Below are 20,918 nucleotides of genomic sequence, written 5' to 3'. Positions count from 1 at the left end.
GGGTGGATGAATGGCTGTGAGTTACACAGTCTTTTCGATTTTGTCCTTCCCTTTATGTAATGGCTGCTTTTTCTGTTTTTCCTGAGCCATCTATAAAAATACTTTTTGCCTCAGATATTGGGGTCAGACTAATTTTATTTTTAATTGGATGAGGTGGATGTGCCTCACACACCCTAGGTTCGGTTGGATGCTCCTCTGTCCAGCAGAGTCTTTGTGACCATGGCGGAACAAACTTTTACCCAGGACATTTTATTATGTCTGATGAAATAACTTTTACCCAGGACATTTCATTATGTCTGGGGGAAGGAAGGTGACTGCTCTCTCTAGTGGAGAACAGCAATTAGACCTTCTTCCCTCATGCCTTTTATTGAGGAGGATACACATGAGAGATATAAGGTCAAGATTCATGAATCATCAATAGTTTGGAGGAGTTAGGATTACAGTAGACAGTACAGAGGGTACAGTGACTAGTCTGTGTCAGGGTCTATCAAACATCTTGCCGCCACACTGGCAGTAGGTACAAGGTTTCATACATTTCTTGCTAGAGATTGTTTATGTTATATTAAAAGATAAGCAGAGCAAGTTCTAAAGCATAATAAGCATTCTTTAAATCCAATTCCCACGGAAACCCTCTGAGTGGCTTTCGGTTATGTTTCACACCCAGCCTTATGTTGAGACTTAAAGACAAGCACAGCCAGAATGCCAGCGGCAGTCATGCTCAGGCTGGGGCTACAATTCCCTAAACCACGAGGAGCAGTTCCCTACACTAGGCCATCCAGAAACAATGGAACACAGGAGAGCCCAACAAACAGGCTTTGCTATATATTTTTTTCTGTCTGCCACACTTATATTCTGATGATACTAGGATAGCTCTCTTCCTTTAAGCAGGTGTTTCTACATCAATTTCTTTAGCCAGGTAAAGGGGAAGGGTCAAATGTTCTTTTTGAGTCTTTTGTTTCTAAAAAATAACCAATTAAAATAATCAATATTCCAAAATGTATATTTTGGGTGGGCAAATTCTGAATCCCCTCAGTTATAAACATTGCAGTGTTTTCTACAAGCAACAGGAAAGTTATTCAAATGACATATGGCAATACCCAGTTAACAGCATTACAATACTTAATATCTTATCATATCCTAATAGTTCTTTCAAAAAACTGATAGAAGCCACTCCCAAAGACTCATTTGAGATACCCATTTTGGTCATGAGTCACTTCTAAATGACAAAGACCAGACTGGCAGCAGAGAATATGTTATAAGGTTGTGAACACATAGTGTTGCTGGAAGATTGATCTCTTCTAAAGGACCAAATGCAACAAACCTTGCCTTTTGCCTGTGATAGTATATCAGAAAGGCCAATTTAAAATAAGACACTGCCCAGAGACAAAATGTAAGAAGCAGAGCTCTGATGAGACTGCAGGCATGGGGTAAATAAAGGACACACACTCCCTTCTTCTGGAAGGTGTGAACAGCTGGGAGGTATACCCAGTCTTCTTGAAGTTTCCTCTGTGAGACAGGATAGTAAGAAGCTAGGAAAATTCCTGGGCAAGTGGAATGGAAAATCTGAGACAAAGAAATTAAACAAGGACAAACAATTTTAGCAATTTACAGCCAACTGGTGAATTACAAGAACTTATTTCCCCTAACCAAGGGCACTTGAGAGTGAAAGGTTTATACCTCTCCTCCCTAACCAAACAATACATAGCCTCCCTGGCCATAAACCACAGGTGTCTGTGGAAGAGAGGAATGCTAATGCAAACAAAGAAATAGCACCAAGAGATAACAAGATAATGGAAACAAAGGGAGCCCCCTGGGGAAGAAGCTGAGGGCCTCCCCATTCAGCTCCCCCTCTCCTTACTTCCTGGAGAAACAGCACCTCTGCACTCCCCCTAGGAATTTCCCCCTTCTAGATTCCCACATCCCCCTATATAAACTTGCTTCTGAAAGTTCAAGATAAGATGGATGTTAGGGTTTTTACCTGCCACCTTCTCAGATTGCTGGCCTCTGGTATTAATGAAAGTGCAATTATAATTCAGTCCTTGTCTGTTTTTTGACTGAGATGACAGGGAGCACAAACCCCAAACTATTGTTTGCGCTCTGGTTTCTTAAGGACAGTTTGAGAAGGACCCTAATCTCTGAGCCTTGCATCATCCCAATTTGTGAGGACAAATCAGCAGTGCTCTCACCATACTATTGTCAGTGGAAATTAGGTTCTTCCACAGTGAGGCAGGGGATAAGAGGGAGGAAATTCTGGAGGTGCCCCAGGACTAGGACAAGGGACATTGATACAGGACAGAGACCCTGTTCTAAGACTGGTTGTCCCCACTTTCTGGAAAAGCACAGAGACATTGTCGATTATGACTGCACCTGACCAGAAGATGCTATATGACCCCTGCTTCATTATAATATCATTATAATAAACTAGCATTGTGGGATTCCCTCCCCAGGTGGGCAATCAAGGAAAACATCATGAGACCATCTGCTGAAGAGCTTAAAAGTAACTACTTATACATGTGCAATAAAAACTCACCAAAACTAGCCAGAAAATATCTAACCTATGAGATTAGAATCTTTCTTGCCATTGAGGGTCAATCTCTGCTCGGAGTTGACCTGCTCCTATGTTCTGTGAAGTGCACTATTGCTTAATTAATCTGCTGTCTCTCTGCTGTAAACTCTATGTGTTTGGTTCAATTCATTGTTCACAATCACCAAAAACCTGATTACCTGTGCCCATCTGTGACAACAGGATCATGGAAAGCATTCCAAAAACCCACGCACAGGAGATGGTGGTATAGCATGGTTTATTCATGTGGAAATAGAAGCTGGCCCCTGGGTTTTTAATGTCTCATCTCCCTCTGTCCTACCATGGAAAATCTGGACAGAAATAGTCAATGTCCAGAGACTCTGGGCCGTATCAAAGTCCAGTCCAGTTCAGCATCCAGCTAGCTTAGCGTATGTTTCTAGCTACAGTTCATTTCAGGTTGCCTCCTGGAGTCTGCATGTGGAGCTGCCCAGCCATGCGCCACGTGGCCGCTAGGGCACTGTGTGAGTGTAGGTCATGAGCAAGAGAGAGAGCTGCTTCCTTTTGAGCACATGCCATCTGCTGTGGGTCCAGTAGCTGTTAGATCCACATGGTTGCATGCTCCCAGGTGAGAAGCTTTCTCTCATTCTCTCACTTGCCCACCCAGTTATGCACTTGCTATTTGTTCATGTGCTCTCTCACCCAGGAGCACATGACCATGTGGATTTAGCTCTATCACGACCTCACTGACAAACAAGAAAAACAAAGGAGAACTCTTAAACAGAAACTGACTTCATCCCAGGAGCAACAGAGAAAAAAAACCAAAAGACAATTAATTGAAAAAAACAAAAGCAGACAACACACAAAAATCCATATACCAAAGCCAGAAGCATGCTCCAACCAAATCCCACAATGGGGAACTGGGATTTTTCACTGAGCCCTGCCTACCACTTACCCAGTTTTGAAGTGGAATCCATCAACCCCTGCCAGAAATACCAGATTACCAGATTATTTGTTACAGAAAAGCCCAGATTGGGTCTGTAGACCACCAGATTACCAAAGGCCATAAACCAGGTGGGCTTTCTGAGCACAAATCCAATCTCCTACTGAAAAGTGAGGTGATGGGGGTTGCCAAGAATCAGAGAAGGAGAGTTCCCAAGTGAAATCACTTGACAGCTGCTAGAGAGTCCCCAAATCCACATCCAAGAGTACCCCAGTCTGGGCAGCCAATAGGGCTCCCTGTCAAATATCCAGAATTACCAGAAAGTCCTGAAGTCTATTCCACCAGAGTCATCAGAACTGAAACCAGAGGGCAACTGAGTCTGGGGCTTGTGCTGCCCGTCAGCTCTCAGCCAAAGGGCAGAGACAAGGACTGGATTATAATTGCACTTTTATTGATACCATAGGCCAGCAATCTGAGAAGGTGATGGGGCACTCAAATGGAAAATTTTAGTTTCAGGTAGCAGCTGATAAGCTTAGTAATTGATGTATGTATTGTTTCAGGAACTGGGGGTATGACCCACCTTGACTCCAGGTAACCATAAGCAGTTCCACCATTGCGCCTCTGGAGGACTGCAAGCAATCAAGACAGTATCTGAGTCACTGTACTCCAGGGTGAGTTGACCACTGCCCAGGACACAAGGACCACCACCCAGGATGTTACAGAAACAGGGGAGTCCAAAAATCCCCAGAGTTTGCGGCTGGGGGATGGGGAGAAGGAAGCAGCTTTTAGAATGCCTCCACATGCCTGAGGCTAGTGACTAGTGTCTTTTTTATGCAAAATGGCTTTAATGCATCCAAAGCCTCAGGTAGATGGGAGGAGTCTTGAACCAGGGGACGGTATGGAAAAAGCACACAGAGCCTACGTAAGGTTCTGTGAATGGTCAGAACTGTTTGCTACACCCACTGCATCAGAGGACATAGTCAGGTATTTAAAAATAAGCCGCAGACATTTTAGCTAGGCTGACTGTGCGGATTTGACTGAGACTGAGGCTGACTATGTGAATTTAACTGGGACTGACGATGCAGTTTTAAGGAAGGGACATACCTTGCTGCTTTGAAAAGGGACAGACTGACCATGTGGATTACAAAAGGACTAACTATACAGTTTACAAGGAGGCTGAGAATCCATGAGGTTCTGGATTAAAAGCTGGTGGACCTGATAACACAGACGAGGTCTCCCCAATCAGAATTGAATGATTGGCAGCTACTGGTAAAGCCGAACTGTGTTTGGGAAGTAGGGAAACGGTTTCTCTATCTTTTCTAAAACTAGCCAGGTTTGGTAGGGGGGAGGCAAGGATATGTGTTTATGGGTGTTTAAAGAAACATAAGACCCTGGCTGGTTTGGCTCAGTGGATTGAGCGTCGGCCTGCGAGCTAAGTGTCGCTGGTTCGATCTTCCAGTCAGGGCACATCAGAGAAGGAAAACTCTGACTCCAAAAAACCTCTGCTGCCTTGCGGCATACCTCTTCAGGGGAAAGGCTAAGGGAGTAAACCCCGGAGCCGGAGTCCCTAAGGCGGTTTGACGTTGTAGTCAACACCGGCAACTCCTGCAGCGCACCTGAAGCCAAGCTGTATTGACTCCGTCTTTCCCTTGGACCCTTCAGCTGCGAAGAGAGGGGGGGTCTGCTGCATGGGCAACAGCAGACCCTCCATATCACCCTGCCCAGGCTCTGTAGCTTCAGCTTCACTGGAGAGGACACTCCAGCGTCATCGCAAGATGTCGATTCAACACGGGAGGAGACAGATACCGTGTCACTCCCGAGTCGAACTGCACAACCATTCTCGGTGGTGCAGATAGACTCTTAAGAAGCTACACCATCGTCTCTCGAGACGGACGGCTGCCGATCGAGAGCCATGTTCAAACAGGAAGCACACAGGGGTAGCAGTGCTGGTGACACCAGACAAGTCAAAAGTGATGGTTCCCTGTGGAGGCATCCAGCAGTAGTACTCTGGGTGCTTGTGGTCCACATATTGAAAGTTCATGAATCATTTACAGTGCTCAAAACACACTTCCAATAAGCCATGTGCAGTGTCTTAAAATCTTGCATATTATTTGTTCTTTATATATTAAAATTATATATTGAATCTTAAAAAATGTGGGCTTTATAGTCTTTTCTATGTCATTTTACAGTAATTATTATTTACCAAGAAGTGGTTGTTTTGGAATGTTATCTCATGGAAAAGCAAAATAATTTTTTATCAATTGCATTATAATAAACTCTGTAACCATGTCATTTTAAGTTTTGTCATTTATAGACAGTAATTGTTTTTACTCTGATGCATTTACTAATATGTTACAGCTTTAGAAAATCCATGAAAAAAACTCTAACTTTAAATTGGAGGTTTCTAAGCAGATCATATGTTTGAACTAGATGAATATTATAGAACTCTAAAAAATAAACAAATTCATAAAAAAAATACTAGCAAATAATCAGGACAAACAAAAGTATTTAGTTTTGGAATTGAGTGAACTAAAAATAATTATTATTCTTATAATTTTGTTCAAAATGTTGCTGATTTTTAAGTCTTTTTGTTTTCCAAATATAAGAAAATCTAAAAGGAGACATTCTGCATTACTAGGGCTCATTAACAAGCTTATAGGGTTTTTTCTAACTAAGATGGAGGTGTAGGGAGATGCTGCATCTCCCTCCACAACTAAGAAGGAATACAACTACCTCAAAACTAAAAACAACCAGAACTACTAGAAAACTGAACTGCATGGAAGTCCAACAAAGATATAAAGAACTATAATAATACTCAGACTTCTGGCCAAGGTGGAGGTGTATACAGACACACTACGTCTCCCTCCACAACTAAGAAGGAATACAACTACATCAAAACTAGAGACAACCAGAAGTTCCAGAAAATCAAGCTGCATGGAAGTCCAACAAACAAAGATATAAAGAAGAAATACTCATCCAGACAGGTAGAAGGGGCAGAGCCAGGGCAGCGGTGGCGGCAGTGGAGGCAGTGGCAGGCCATCAGAATGCCCAGTCACACGTTTTAAAAAGTGGGGAGGGATACCTGGGGAGCGTTCCCAGCTCCTGACCAGACCACGCAGCTCACGATCTCAGCACCAGGGAAAATCAAGCCTCATTGTTTCTGCAAACCAGTGGGAGTTGGGGCAGAGGAAGAAACTGTAGGTCTCTCAACAGAGTCTGCTTGTTTAAAGGGACCCCAGGTTCCTAAAACGTCCGCAGACCCACCCACTCTTGGAATGACAGCCAGGGCAATAGCTAGATGACCCGTCCCGCAGGTCGAGCAACGAGGACCCTAGAGGGGGAGTGAGGATGAGAAAGGGGCAAGAGGCACAAAGAATGGAGACAAGACAGTGCTCTGATCAAGTCTCGTTTATTCTTCGTCACAACAGCATTTTTGTAGCTCAGGAGAAGAGGAAGTTTTCATTAGGGAGGAGCGCAGCCGCAGCTGAGGCGTTATCTAACGGATAAGAGTTAAGATGAAGGACAGCAACTCCCAAGAAGAGAAAGAGGGAAGTTGCCCTTAATTAGGAGCAGACAACTATTATGGGATAATGAGGCCACGCCAAGCATAACTTTAGGATGCCGGTCAGCAAGACTTTAGCCGAAGAACTTTTTAGTTCCCCACAGGTCCCCCTTTTTTATTTTATTTAAGCTGAGAGCCTTGCGGGGACTGCGCCTGTCTTAGGTCGGGAGATCGCCACACGGAGCTAACCTTGCCCTACCCGTCATTGGTTATCTAGGGCAGCTTCCTTTTTTGGCCAGATACCTGTCTTAGGCGGCGGCTGGCAATGCGTGTGGTCTCCGGTTGCCCGTCATTGACTGTCCAGTCCAGCTCACCAAGGCATTAGTTACGTGTATGAGCATCATAGTAAGTTGCAGTCTCAGCCTGTTCCAATTTATGATAATGGACCTGTATTGGCTGCATTTTTATGGCATCTATTTGTTGCTTGATAAAGGCCATCACCTTATTGAAAAGGAAAGGTCCTAAGGATAGAAGCAGGAGTAGCCCTATGAGAGGTCCTAACAGTGGAAGGAGATAGGGAAGGACTCCATTAAGTCCGCTCCACAGGGGATTTTCGAAGAGTTCTTTTCTTCTTCTCACTAGGTCTTCCTGTAGCTTCTTTATTTTGTCTCGGACGATGCCTGATTTGTTGGCGTAGAAGCAGCAACGTTCCTCCCCGACAGCTGCAGGGGGGCCCGAATAATGCAAGGTAGGGATCTCCATTTTGCGGCCCCCCAAGGCCACCTTCTATGTCCGGGCAAAAATGCAGTAGTACCCCGAGCAGCAGGATTACGTTCTTCTTGAACATGTCCTGAAATAGAAAATAAGGAAATTTTCCTCAGGGTAAATCCTTATCCCTGGGTTTAGTTGTGGTTATTTATTGTGTCAGACTTGCTATTTATTTGTTTAACCAGACGTTCCGGTAGCCATCTGGCAGACTTCATTTCTTTAGAGTAGATGCACACTGATCCTCGGCCCCAGATAAGTACTGGGTCTGGGCCATGCCAGGAATTAGTTAGTGGATCTTTCCACAAGACCGAAGCGAATTGCTTTTCAGTTTCGGTTTGCCAAAAGCGAGTGGCTGCAGACTGGCCACTAGCATCTAAATTTAAAAAATTGAGTATAAAGAGGGCATGGGAAAGGATGTTTCTTGGTGACCCCCTCGTGGGATACCATTCCCCCTTTTTTATTTTATTTAAAGTAATTTTAAGAGTTTGATTTGCCCTTTCTACTATTCCTTGCCCTTGTGGATTATAAGGGATACCTGTAATGTGTTGGATGTTGAGACGTTTGCAAAACTGAGAGAAATTAGAGCTAATGTATCCTGGCCCATTATCTGTTTTTAGTTGTTGGGGACATCCTAATACTGCAAAGGTGGCCAGCATATGGCTAATGACATGTTTGGTGGCTTCGCCCGTTTGAAGGGAAGCAAAAATGAATCCACTATAGGTATCTATAGTAACATGTATGTATTTAAGATTGCCAAAGTCAGAAAAATGGGTAACATCCATTTGCCATAGAGCGTTAGGAATTAGCCCTCTAGGATTTACTCCTAGATGAGGGGTTGGTAAATGGATAGCACATGATGGGCAATTCTTTACTATTTGCCTAGCTTGTTCTTTTGTGATGTGATGCATAAGACGTAATGTTTTTGCATTAAGGTGATGTAGTTGATGGCTATTTTGTGCAGCAGCGAGTTTGTCCTGAATGCTGTTATTGGCCACAAATAATTGAGAGACCTGGGGAGTTCGGGTGGCAAGATCAGCTTTTTGGTTCCCTTCAGCTAGGGGACCCGGTAATCCGGAATGAGCACGTAAGTGTCCAATGTAAAATGAATGTAACCTTTGAATGATTAATTTTTGTAATTGTCTAAACAGTTCTCCAGCATTGGAGGTGCTCTTTATTTGGCCAGCCGTCTCTAGTAAGGGTACAGAGTGTGCAATGTAAGCACTATCAGTGTATATGTTAAGCGGACGGTCAGGGAAAGCAGAAAAAACCGCCAGTACTGCTTGCAGCTCTGTTATTTGAGCAGAGGTGCTTTTGGTCATAAATGATACCTCTTTATTTAGATATGTATAAGCTGCTTTGCCAGTGGACGACCCATCAGTGAATACTAACAAGGCACTTGCTATTGGCTGTGATGCCGTGCGTAGGGGAAAAACAAACTCATGCCTGTTAGCGAAATTAAGGAGTTTGTTTGGAGGATAGTGATTATCTAACGTCCCCTTAAAGGAAGCCAGAGAAATGGGCCAAGAATCAGTAGATTGCATGAGCCAATTAATTTGATCAAGGTTATAGGGTTGAATTATTATGTCTGGCTCCTTGCCAAAATAGCATTTACCCTGATCACGGCCTTTTATAATGAGCTCAGCTACAGATTGATAATATGGTTCAATGACCTTTTTAGGAGTGACCGGTAGATGGATCCACATAAGAGGTGCTGTTTGCCAAAATACAGCTGTAGGGGAGAGTGTTGTTTTACATATAATAAATTTTAGAGGTTTGTCATAATTTATAAAAGTAGTAGCCTGGGAATGAATAGCATGTTCAACCTTGTGTATAGCCTGTCTCCCTTCAGGGGAGAGTTCATGGGGGGATGTGGGATTAGCGTCCCCGTGAAGGATATCATATAGTGGCTTAAGTTCCCCTTTGCTGATTTTCAAATAAGGCATTAGCCAATTAATGTCACCTAGAAGTTTTTGGAAGTCATTCAGTGTCTTAAGTTTGTCTAATCTTAATTCTAATTTTTGAGAAGAAACTTGGGACCCCCTTAATTGGAAACCTAGATAATTGTACGGGTCAGTGAGTTGTACCTTGTCAGGAGCTATTTCTAAACCATTGTTTTGCAGAGCAATGCGCATTTCATCATAGCATTTTAAAACTTCAGTTCCTGTCTTGCCTGCAATTAATATATCATCCATATAATGTATTATATACATGTTAGGCCAGCGGTTTCTTATAGATTGTAGAGCTGTGGCTACAAAAGATTGACACAAAGTAGGACTATTTGCCATCCCTTGGGGCAGGACACGCCACTGAAATCTTTTCATGGGTGCCCTAAAATTTGTTTCTGGCAGGCTGAACGCAAAGCGCTTTTGATCTTCCGGATGCAAGGGAATGGTGAAAAAACAGTCTTTTAAATCTATGACTATTTTGAAATAGCCTAATGGTATGGCGACGGGTGAAGGGAGCCCTGGCTGTAGGGCTCCCATGAGCACCATAGTCCGATTCACTGCTCTTAGATCTTGTAGTAATCGCCACTTGCCTGATTTCTTTTTGATAACAAAAATAGGGGTGTTCCATGGAGAGTTACTGGGGACAATATGGCCAGCCTCGAGTTGCTCCTGTACCAACTGTTGTGCGGCTAGCAATTTTTTACTAGTAAGAGGCCATTGATCGACCCATACCGGCTCATCAGAGAGCCAAGTAATTTTTTCAGCATGGGCCACAGGAGTGTCAATGGCCCCTAAGAAAAATGGCCTAAACCTGCTCTGTCATTTTTTGGAAGAGTGTTTATAGGTGCCGTTATACCTGTGCTATTCTTTCCTAGTCCCTGACCTGGTATGTATCCTGCTCTTAACATTTGGGCGGTGACCGTGGTGTTGGGACTTCCTATTATTAGCCCTATTTGAGATAGGAGGTCCCTTCCCCAAAGATTTATAGGTAGACCGGCTATAACATATGGTTGGATGGTACCTTGATTTCCCTCCTGATCTTTCCAAGTTAATAATTTAGAGCTTCTCTCAGGATTCTGACTTTGTCCTATTCCCTTTAAATGAGTCATGGTTGTGTCTAAGGGCCAGGCTTCAGGCCAATCTTCTCTTTTTATAATTGTAACATCTGCCCCAGTGTCTATTAGGCCAGAGAACTCCTTGCCATCTAGCCATAGTAGCATAGTGGGCTTTTGTGCTGAAATAATTTTAGTCCAAAAAACGTCAGGGGACCCAAATCCACGATCACCTCTGTACTGCGAGACGGCAGTATTGGCAGTAGAGAGTAAAGGCAGGAACAGTAATTGTGCAAATCTTTGGCCTGAAGCAATGGTGTTAATATGTTTAGGGGAGGAAACCATGACCTTGATTTCTCCGGCAAAATCATTATCTATGACTCCTGGGAGGACCTGCAGACCGTTCATGGTCGAACTACTGCGGCCTATTATTAAACCAAAGGTATTATCGGGGAGAGGGCCAAATATTCCCGTGGGAAGAGCCTGAACCCCCATTTCTGGGGTTAATACCGTATGGGTGGAGGAACTGAGGTCCAATCCTGCGCTTCCTGCTGTGGCTCTGAGGAGGCTTGAAACGGATTGCTGGTTGACGGAACAAAGCTTACTGCCCCATAGATTTGTTTGGGTTTGAGGGCCTGGGGCTGGCCCCTTTTCCCGTTTCCCTGTATAGGTGGCAAACTGTTGCCCTGGGCATCCATTTTAGATTTGCATTCATTTGCCCAATGATTTCCCCTTTTGCATCTGGGACATAACCCTGGAGCTGGAGTTTTATTATTAGATTCCTTTTTCCCTTTGCAATTTCTTGCAAAATGACCAGTTTCTCCACAACTAAAGCATTTTTTCTTCCCTTGTTGAGCTAGAAACTGCTTAACAGTAAAACCCTGCATTGCTGCAGCCATGGCGAGGCCTTGTTGGTAGGCTGCTCCGATGTCAGAGCACAAGCGTATATATCCGCTTAAATCAGTTTTCTTTTTGTATGGCCTAATAGCTGCCTGGCAGGCAGCATTCGCATTTTCGAAAGCTAATTGTTTAACAAAGTCTGTGCCAGCGTCGGCGCTACCAAAAATCCTACCAGCTGCAGTAATGAGTCTATGGACAAAATCTGCAAAAGGCTCATCTGGTCCTTGTTTAATGTTAGTGAGAGAGGAGCTCATATCACCCTTAGTGGGGAGCTTCCTCCATGCTCTTGTACCTGCTGCTTGAATTTGAGCAAAAAGTCCTGGATCATATTGCATTTGATTGTCACTAATTCCATAGTTGCCTTCTCCAATTAACATATCAAAATTCCACCCATTATTTGCCTGCATATTGCGTCTAGCAGTATCCTTACAGATTTCTACATATTCTGATTTCCATAGGAGATAGTCCCCTCCAGCTAGAGTCGCTCGAGCCAATGTTTGCCAATCACTTGGAGTGAGCCACTGATCTGTGACCGATTCTAAAATGGCCATAGTGTAAGGAGCCGTGGCCCCGTATTGAGCTACTGCAGTTTTTAATTCCTTTATGACTTTGAAATCAAATCCAGTGTGGTGTCGCCAGGCCTGTCCCTGGGCATCTACTGTTTCCGACACTGGAAATGCCTCTATTTCCTCCAAGCCTGGTATTAGTCCTGACTGAAGGGGAAGTTTGGGGGCCGCTCCTCTGACTGGGGGCCTCTGGCTTTGGGGGCCCTCTACAGAGGGTTCAAGTTCTTTTCTTTGCTTTCCTATTTTTAGCCCCTCTAATTGTCTTATTAATTCCTGATGCTCCTTTTCTAATTGTATTTGTTCTTTTAAATATTCAATTTTATTCCTCAGTTCTTCTCGAGGATTAATAACAGGGTATGCAGAAGGGGGAGCGGAGGGTGAGATATAGGGCGGTGGCCTTGTTTTCAGAGGTGGCCGTTCAGGGTTATGGTATTTGGCTGCCTCTTCTGCCGAGCGATCCCAATTAACCTCTCCCTCGTCAAAATGATTTGCAGTATATTCTGATAGGTCTGGATATAACTTCTTTTTTGATTTCACCGACACTTCTTTAGGTGCCGCAGCTCCCCCTTCTGTAATCTGAAACTCTGACGGCTTACACTTCGGACTGTCCTGTTTTTCTTTCGGTTCAACTACTTCGTCCTCACCGTCATTTTCAAGAGATATTAAATTATCCTCCTCTCGGCTGTCATTAATTTTATTTTTTCTACTTTCCTCCTTATGATTTGTCTTTAAGATATTTTGACCCCTTTTTACTACATTAGCTACTACCAGATCACTATGTCTTTGAGATAAGAGTTCATCTATTAGATTCCAATAAGAGAAGGCGGTTACAGGAACCTTCTCCGGACCAAACGTATCATAAAAGTCTTTTAAGGCATCCCCTACTCTTTTCCACCGTTGTGGATCAATGTTCCCTTCAGTGGGAAACCAGGGACATAAGTCTTTGATATAATCAAAATATTTCAGCAACTGTTTTACTTTAACCTTTACTCCTCGTGCCTTTAATGCCTGTCCGAGCTGTTCAACAAAAAGCTCATGTCGGCTCATTTCTTGCCCCATGATCGCCGTTCACTTACCGAGGTGAGGTCAGCGCGGCAGGTTCCCGCGTAGCCTTTTCCTCTTCTCTACTTGGCCGGCTCCTCGAACGACGTCCTTCACTGAGTCCCCCGTTCTCGGGCCCCACGTTGGGCGCCACTTGACCCGTCCCGCAGGTCAAGCAACGAGGACCCTAGAGGGGGAGTGAGGATGAGAAAGGGGCAAGAGGCACAAAGAATGGAGACAAGACAGTGCTCTGATCAAGTCTCGTTTATTCTTCGTCACAACAGCATTTTTGTAGCTCAGGAGAAGAGGAAGTTTTCATTAGGGAGGAGCGCAGCTGCAGCTGAGGCGTTATCTAACGGATAAGAGTTAAGATGAAGGACAGCAACTCCCAAGAAGAGAAAGAGGGAAGTTGCCCTTAATTAGGAGCAGACAACTATTATGGGATAATGAGGCCACGCCAAGCATAACTTTAGGATGCCGGTCAGCAAGACTTTAGCCGAGGAACTTTTTAGTTCCCCACAGCTAGAGAGGTACCAGTCCCATACAAAAGTGAGAGAAGCACCTGGAAAAGGGGCAAGTGCTAAGCAAGTGGAATTATTCCCTCTGTGACCCCCTCCCCCACATACATCACCACAACGTGGTGAAACAGGTCGCCCTGTACTGCCGAATACCTATGGCTCTGCCCCTTAAAACGTAACAGGAGTGACAGCTCCACCTAAGACACAGAGGCAAACAAACACAAGAGCCTGTCAAGATGAGGAGACAGAGAAGTATGGTCCAAAAGGGGTAACAGATCAAGGTTCCAGTGGGAGAACTAAGCGATGAGGAGATAACCAGTCTCACAGATAAGGAGATAGCCAACCTAACAGATGAAGATTTCAAAACACTGGTGGTAAAGATGCTCACAGGCTTGACAGATATGCTTGAGTATGGCAAACACATAAGGGAAGAAGTGAAGGCTATGCTAAGTGAAACAAAGGAAAATCCACACAAAACCAATGGTGAAGGGAAGGAAACTGGGGTTCAATCAATGATTTGGAATGTAAGAAAAAAACGGTTAACCAGTATGGAATGAGGAAACAAGAACTGAAAAAAATGAGGAAAGGCTTAGGAACCCCTGGGATGACTTTAAACATGCTAACATCTGAATCATAGTGTAGGGGCTTCAGATGTTCTTTGTAAAAAGTAGCAAGGACTTGCTAAAAAGCCTTGGGAAGAGGAATGTAGGAAAAGTTTTGTAGCAATTGGTAATTTACAAGACAAGCTAAAAGGACCTCAGCCTCTATCACCTTCCATTTACTTGTGTCTGGTATATAACATTTGTGAAAGATACTTTACAAAATATCTAGCCCTTTGAAGATAAATTGCTTCACAGAGAATTTGTCCCTGGCTGGAAAGCTGTGCTGCCACCAGAGATAACCTTATAGCCTTGCAAATTTCTGTTCCTGTTACTGCCAAGACATTCCTGCAGTCCTGCCCAGCCCCCTCTTCCTAAGGCTGTTTCCCACCAAAGAAGAAACAAAGGGGGTCTCACCAGTATATAACCCAGCATTTAGACTCCATTGTAGGTTGAAGCATGTTGGAGACCAGCTCAGGGTCTACCCGACTGGCCTGGCCGGAAAATAAAATCCTTTGCTTACTTTATACACTGCTTCAGAGTGTTCAGTCTGGCCTATGTAGCCGTAACAATAGGGGTGCCAGAAGGAGAAGAGGAAGAGCAAGAAATTGAAAGCTTATGTGAAAAAGTAATGAAGGAAAACTTCCCAAATTTGGCGAAGGAAATGGACATAGAAGTCGAGGAAGCACAGAGAGTCCCACACAAGCTAGATCCAAGGAGCACCACGCCAAGACATCATAATTAAAATATCATAATGAAAGACAAAGAGAGAATCTTAAAAGCAGCAGGAGAAAAGCAGAGAGTTTACTACAAAGGGCTGCCTATAAGACTATCAGCTGATTTCTCAAAAGGAACTTTGCAGGCAAGAAGCGACTGGCAAGAAGTATTCAATGTGATGAAAAGCAAGGATCTACAACCAACATTACTCTATCCAGAAAAGCTATCATTTAGAATGCAAGGGTAGATAAAATGCTTCCCAGACAAGGTGAAGCTAAAAGAGTTCATTATCACCAAGCCATTATTATATGAAATGTTAAAGGAACTTAAGAAAAAGATCAAAACTGTGAACACTAAAATGACAACAAACTCACAGCAATCAACAACTGAATTTAAAAAATAAAAACAAAATCCAACTAAGCAAACCAGAATAGGAACAAAATCATAGGTATGGGGATCATGTGGAGGTTTATCAGCTGGAAGCGGGGAGGGGGAGAAATGGGGAAATGGTGCAGGAATTAAGAAGCATAATTGGTTGGTACAAAATAGACAGTGGGAAGTTAATAATATAGGAAAGGGTGAAGCCAATGAACTTATATGCACGACCCATGGACATGAACCAAGGGGGGTGGGATTGCTGGGAGAATGGTGTGAAGAGGGGAGCAAAGGGGGGAAAAATTGGGACAACTATAACAGCGTAATCAATAAAATATACTTAAAAAAAAAAAAAAAGTAATACTCATCCATACAGGTAGGAGGTGCAGAGCTGGGGTGGAGAGGATATGGTGTGGTGGCAGCAAGGCAGTGACTGTGCTTCCCACAGTTAGTGACTGTGGCTAACCGGTGGGAAGCACAGTCACACATTGATTGCACACCTAGGGTGCAATCAATCCCTGGCCCAGGCCAGACCACACAGTTCGCAGTTCCAGCACCATGGAAAATAAAGCCTCATTGCTTCTGACTGTGCAAACAAGTGGGGGCTGGGGAGGCAGAAGAAGCTGCCAGTCTCTCAGCAGAGTCCACTTGTTTAGAGGTCCCCCACAGTCCTAGAAGGTCCACAAACCCACCCACTCTGGGAAACAGAACTAGGAGAACAGCTAGAGAGGTGCCAATTCCATATGGGAAGTGGGAGAAGTGTCTAGAAAAGAGGCAAGTGCTGAGAAACCGGCATTGTTCCCTTTCAGACCCCTACCCCACATAAACAGCTCCACAACATGGTGAAACAGGTCACCAGGCACTGATGAATAACTAGGGCTCCGCCCCTTACAACATAACAGGTGTGACAGCTCTACCTAAGACACAGAGGCAAACAGAGGAGCCTGTCAAGACGAGAAGACAGAGAAGTATGGTCCATAAGAGTGAGCAGATCAAGGTTCTAATGGAAGAACTAAGTGATGAGAAGATAGCCAACCTAAGAGGTGCAGAGTTCAAAACACTGCTTATAATGATACAGACTTGACAGACATGATTGAGTATGGCAAATGCATAAGGAAAGAAGCGAAGGCTATGTTAAATGAAGTGAAGGAAAATCCACACAAAACCAATGGTGAAGGGAAGTAAACCTGAGTTCAAATCAATGATTTGGAACCTAAGGAAGAAATAAACAGTCAACCAGTACAGAATGAAGAAACAAGAATTGAAAAAATGAGAAGATGCTTAAGAAACCTGGGACAAATTTAAATTTGCCAACATCTGAATCATAGGGGTGCCAGATGGGGAAGAGGAAGAGCAAGAAATTGAAAACATGTGAAAAACTAATGAAGGAAAACTTCTCAAATTTGGAAAGGAAATAGACATACAAGTCCAGGAAGCACAAAGAGTCCCGAAGAGGATCACACCAAGACACATCATAATGAAAATACCAAAAGTTAAAAATAAAGAGAGAATCTTAAAAGCAGCAAGAGAAAAGAAGAGAGTTACCTACAAAGGGGTTCCTATAAGACTATCAGCTGATTTCTCAAAAGAAACTTTGCAGGCCAGAAGGGACTGGTAAGAAGTATTCAATGTGATGAAAAGCAAGGACCTACAACCAAGACTAATCTATCCAGAGGAGTTATTTTTTATAATGGAAGGGCAGATAAAGTGCTTTTCAGACAAGGTAAAGCTAAAGGAGTTCATCATCACCAAACCATTATTGTATGAAATGTTAAAGACACTAATTTAAGAAAAAGATCAAAACTATGAACATTAAAATGTCAACAAACTCACAATTATCAACAACAGAATCTAAAAAATAAAAACGAAAACAAACTAAGCAAACAACCAGAACAGAAATAGAATCATAGGTATGGGGATCATTTAGAGAGTTATCAGCAGGGAGAGGGAAGGGGGAGAAATGGGGAAATGGTGCAAAGATTAAGTATAATTGATAGGTATAAAATGGTCAGGGGGATGTTAAAAATAGTATAGGAAAGGGCAAAGACAAAGAACTAACACACAACCCATGGACATGAATTAAGGGGGTTGGGGTTGCTGGAGGGAAGGGAGGTACTGAGCAGAGGAGAGCAAAGGGAAAAGAAATTGGGACAATTATATCAGTATAATCAACAAAATATATTTAAAATAAAAACAAGCTTATAGGAAATTATATATTAATAACATTCATTTCACAGTATAGTCTTAGAAGACAAAAATTTCTAAGACTACAACTTACAACCAGGAGATTTTTGTCCATTGGAAAAGACATTAACTAAAGACTCTCTTTCCAAACTGTTAAAATGGACCTTATCAGGTGCCTGACTGCAAAGGAATATCTGCCCCAGTGTCTGATACGTGTTTCTAACTACAGTGGAGATTCAAAACTTCCTGGGGATGAGAAACAACAGGCATCTGTGATAGACAGCTATCCCAAGACATCTACAAGGCCTGTATACCTGCAAATTGATGTTGGACCTTATTTATTTGATTGTCTTTACCTGTGTCAATGTAAAAGCGTTCAAACCTGTAGAGAATTTTTATGAGTTTATTTGAGCCAAACTAATGATAATTGCTGGGAAGCAAAATCTCAGTGGATTGAGAAATGCTCCAGAGAATAGCAGTTTGATCTCTTATTTTTTATGTGACAATCAAAAGAGAAGACATAAGGGTGTTACATAAAATCCATTGGTGGTAGGTTAGGGAGGCAGGAGAATGCAGAGTGGGGAAATCTATGGGACTGGATAAAAAGTAAAATGGAAGGACACATACTTCTTATACATTGGTGGGTGTACCATAGTTAACAGTGAACATTGACAGCACATAGAGATGGTGTGCAGGAGAACAAGATAACAATGAAGGACACCAGGTGGTCTCTGCTTTGGTGGGAGATTGTGCCCTGAGAGATCCTGAAAAAAGGAAATTGACATTCCAAAGGTGTGGTTTCTTATATACAAGAAGACAACAGACTGGCTCAGTTATGGTAAAGAATGACCTCTGTTAGGGAAAGATACCAGCCTAGGACATGACTACCTGCCATGAACTGCTTTTAGCTAGGAAGTTATTTTTTCTGTTGTTTGTTTTTAAGATTTTATTTATTTTTAGAGAGAGAGGAAGGGAGGGAGAAAGAGAGGGAAAGAAACATCAATGTGTGGTTGCCTCTCATGCGCCCTCAACAGGGGACCTGGCCTAGAACCAAGGGATGTGTCCTGACCGGGAATCGAACCAGTGACCCTTTGGTTCACAGGCCAGCACTCAATCTACTTAGCCACACCAGCCAGAGCTAGTTTGGAAGTTTTAATTTCAGACCATCCTTTATGGTTACTTTAGGTCTCTGAGTTTGTAAGGCTTCCATGCAGGCCTCCCCTAGCTTGTCAGGTTTAGTATGTGGCCTCCTTTCTTCCACACCTATCTACTAATATTAATAATAATAATTAAACTTCTTCTTTAGGCTATTTTCAAACCTTGTGTATGCAGCCAAACTACTAATAATTGCTGGAGGTGTATGAGGTAACTTTTGTATTATTGTTACTGAGCAAACCAGAACTTATGCACATGGTGCCTTGGTGCATAACCTAACAATTAGCGTTGAGGGAAACAGGTTTTTATTTACAGGATTCCAACCTTGGAGTAGGGGACTGGGTGCACTCCTGCTTGGACTCTGTTCTCCCACAAAACCCAGCATTTACATTGCCCCCCACCCCAGGCTATAAGCCTAAACCTCCAAAACCAGAAGTCCCCCATGTCCTTATCTGTTCTTAAGCCAGCTGTGCAAACAGTTTTCCATTCCCTCTGGAAAGTACACTCATGGGTTTCAAAGTTGTCATACTCTTGCAGCACCTCTCTCCTTCAGGATCTGGGGTATGTTGTCCTCAGACTCCATGTAGTAGTCCAGAAATACATATGCCATGTTACACTGGATTGTGGTGGAATCCTGGGGAGGCACACGTCCCCAAAGAGTGACTTCTCTGTATGTCCCAAATCCCAAGAGTCCAGATAGAGTTCGGGTCTGGGAGGCAGCAGCTCAGCATCTTGCAAGGCAGAGTCCTTGGTGGCTTCAGAGTCAGCTAGAGTGGGCACAATCAGAGCAGCAACATGCTGTTCTCTCACTCTTGGCTGCTGTTTCCTTCCTACACCCAGTTGCATGGTGGATACCTGACTACAAACTGCATAGCTGCTTTCTCTCTCAGACCTCATGGCTGAATCCCTCCTGACTGCCCCTTCCTCACTACAGTTTGACATGGCTGCTACCTCTCCTTCTCTCTCCCATGGTAGACCAGCTATCTCTTTCTTATTCACCCAGGGTGCATAGCTGAATCCTCGGAGGAGCAGACATAGCTCCTCCCTTACTGCAGGCAGCATGGCAGAATCTCCTTCTCTTTGCAACCATCCTTCTTTAAATTCTGATCTGAAGCTCCCTATATAACCTCATCTCTGGTTTGTCCTACAATGCGCTGCTTTTGCCAGTTCCCCTGTATCTTTTACATTTGTTTGGCTGCCATCTTTAATGAGGTCAAGGGTGACTCAGCTCAGCCTCCCCTGGCTATGTCATGAGTCAGGATACATTTTGAAAGTCACATATGCCTTTTGCCTGGGGTGGTAGCACATTTCCCTTCAGGAAAGGCTCAGGTATCACCTTGCCATTTTTATGAAAAGTATCTTAAGCCATATCATCTGCTTCTCCTCCTCCCAACCATGGGCTGGGGGAATATCTCCTATTTCTGGGTCCCCTTGCTTTGCACCCCATTTCATTACTAATAGTACTCATTGTTTTTTCTTTTGAAATTTAGAAGAAATGTTATTGCAAAAGGAAGGAAAATGATGTGCATATTTTTAGAAGATGTTAAAAGGAGATAGTTTATCCTGAATATGCTTACCCCTGAACTCAATAAGAAGTACTATGTTAATTCAGATACAAGCTGAAATGACTAAAAGCATGGCCCTCTATACTGCTGCTGAGACACAGTGTTAGAAACAAGGTCATAGTGACTCCCAAACCAGTAGCAAAGTCATTGGTAACAAAGGGCAAATGTAATTAAAGGGTCTTAAGGGCAAATGTAATTAAAGGATCTCTGAGAAGGGAGTGGACAGCATTAGCATATTCACAAATCACAATAGGGGCATTTAGATGAACCCGTTAGATTGTACCTCCGGAGTATCCGGTCATGGAGAAACGGGGAAGAAGGAGAGGGGAGGGGAAACTAGTTGAGTTAGGGTGGGAAAGCTAATCGCTCTCACTTTAGAATGGCAATTTTAGGGTGGAGAAAATATTTACTTTAAGATGGCAATTTCAGGGTGGGTAAGCGAAGACTATAAAACCAGGTTCCTTTGTCTATTTGGGGCGCACATTCTCCTGGCTGTGAGGGTGTGCCCGGCTCTGCAGACTCTTGAATAAAGGCCTCGCTTTACTGCTCAAGTCCTGTGTCCCAGT

At 43.4% G+C, this 20,918-nt stretch overlaps 1 protein-coding gene and 1 long non-coding RNA gene across 2 annotated transcripts in view; one reads left to right on the top strand and one right to left on the bottom strand.

Annotated features, from left to right (window-relative positions):
- LOC150015542 (uncharacterized) overlaps positions 1-20,918 on the top strand; it is a 70,576-nt gene that overhangs the window by 37,784 nt on the left and 11,874 nt on the right. The gene's annotated exons all lie outside the window — the stretch shown is intronic.
- On the bottom strand, positions 7,102-13,403 carry LOC150015543 (uncharacterized). Its single transcript, XR_016510010.1, has 3 exons — positions 13,275-13,403; positions 7,750-7,816; positions 7,102-7,677 (listed from the first exon to the last, which is right to left on the bottom strand). It is a non-coding gene; the product is annotated as an uncharacterized LOC150015543 (long non-coding RNA).

The sequence above is a fragment of the Furipterus horrens genome, unplaced genomic scaffold (genome assembly GCF_987537825.1).
Source record: "Furipterus horrens unplaced genomic scaffold, mFurHor1.1.pri manual_scaffold_3, whole genome shotgun sequence".
NCBI classification, from domain to species: domain Eukaryota; kingdom Metazoa; phylum Chordata; class Mammalia; order Chiroptera; family Furipteridae; genus Furipterus; species Furipterus horrens.
The sequence above is the reverse complement of the archived record's forward strand: the minus strand, read 5'-3'. Positions and strand labels throughout refer to the sequence as shown.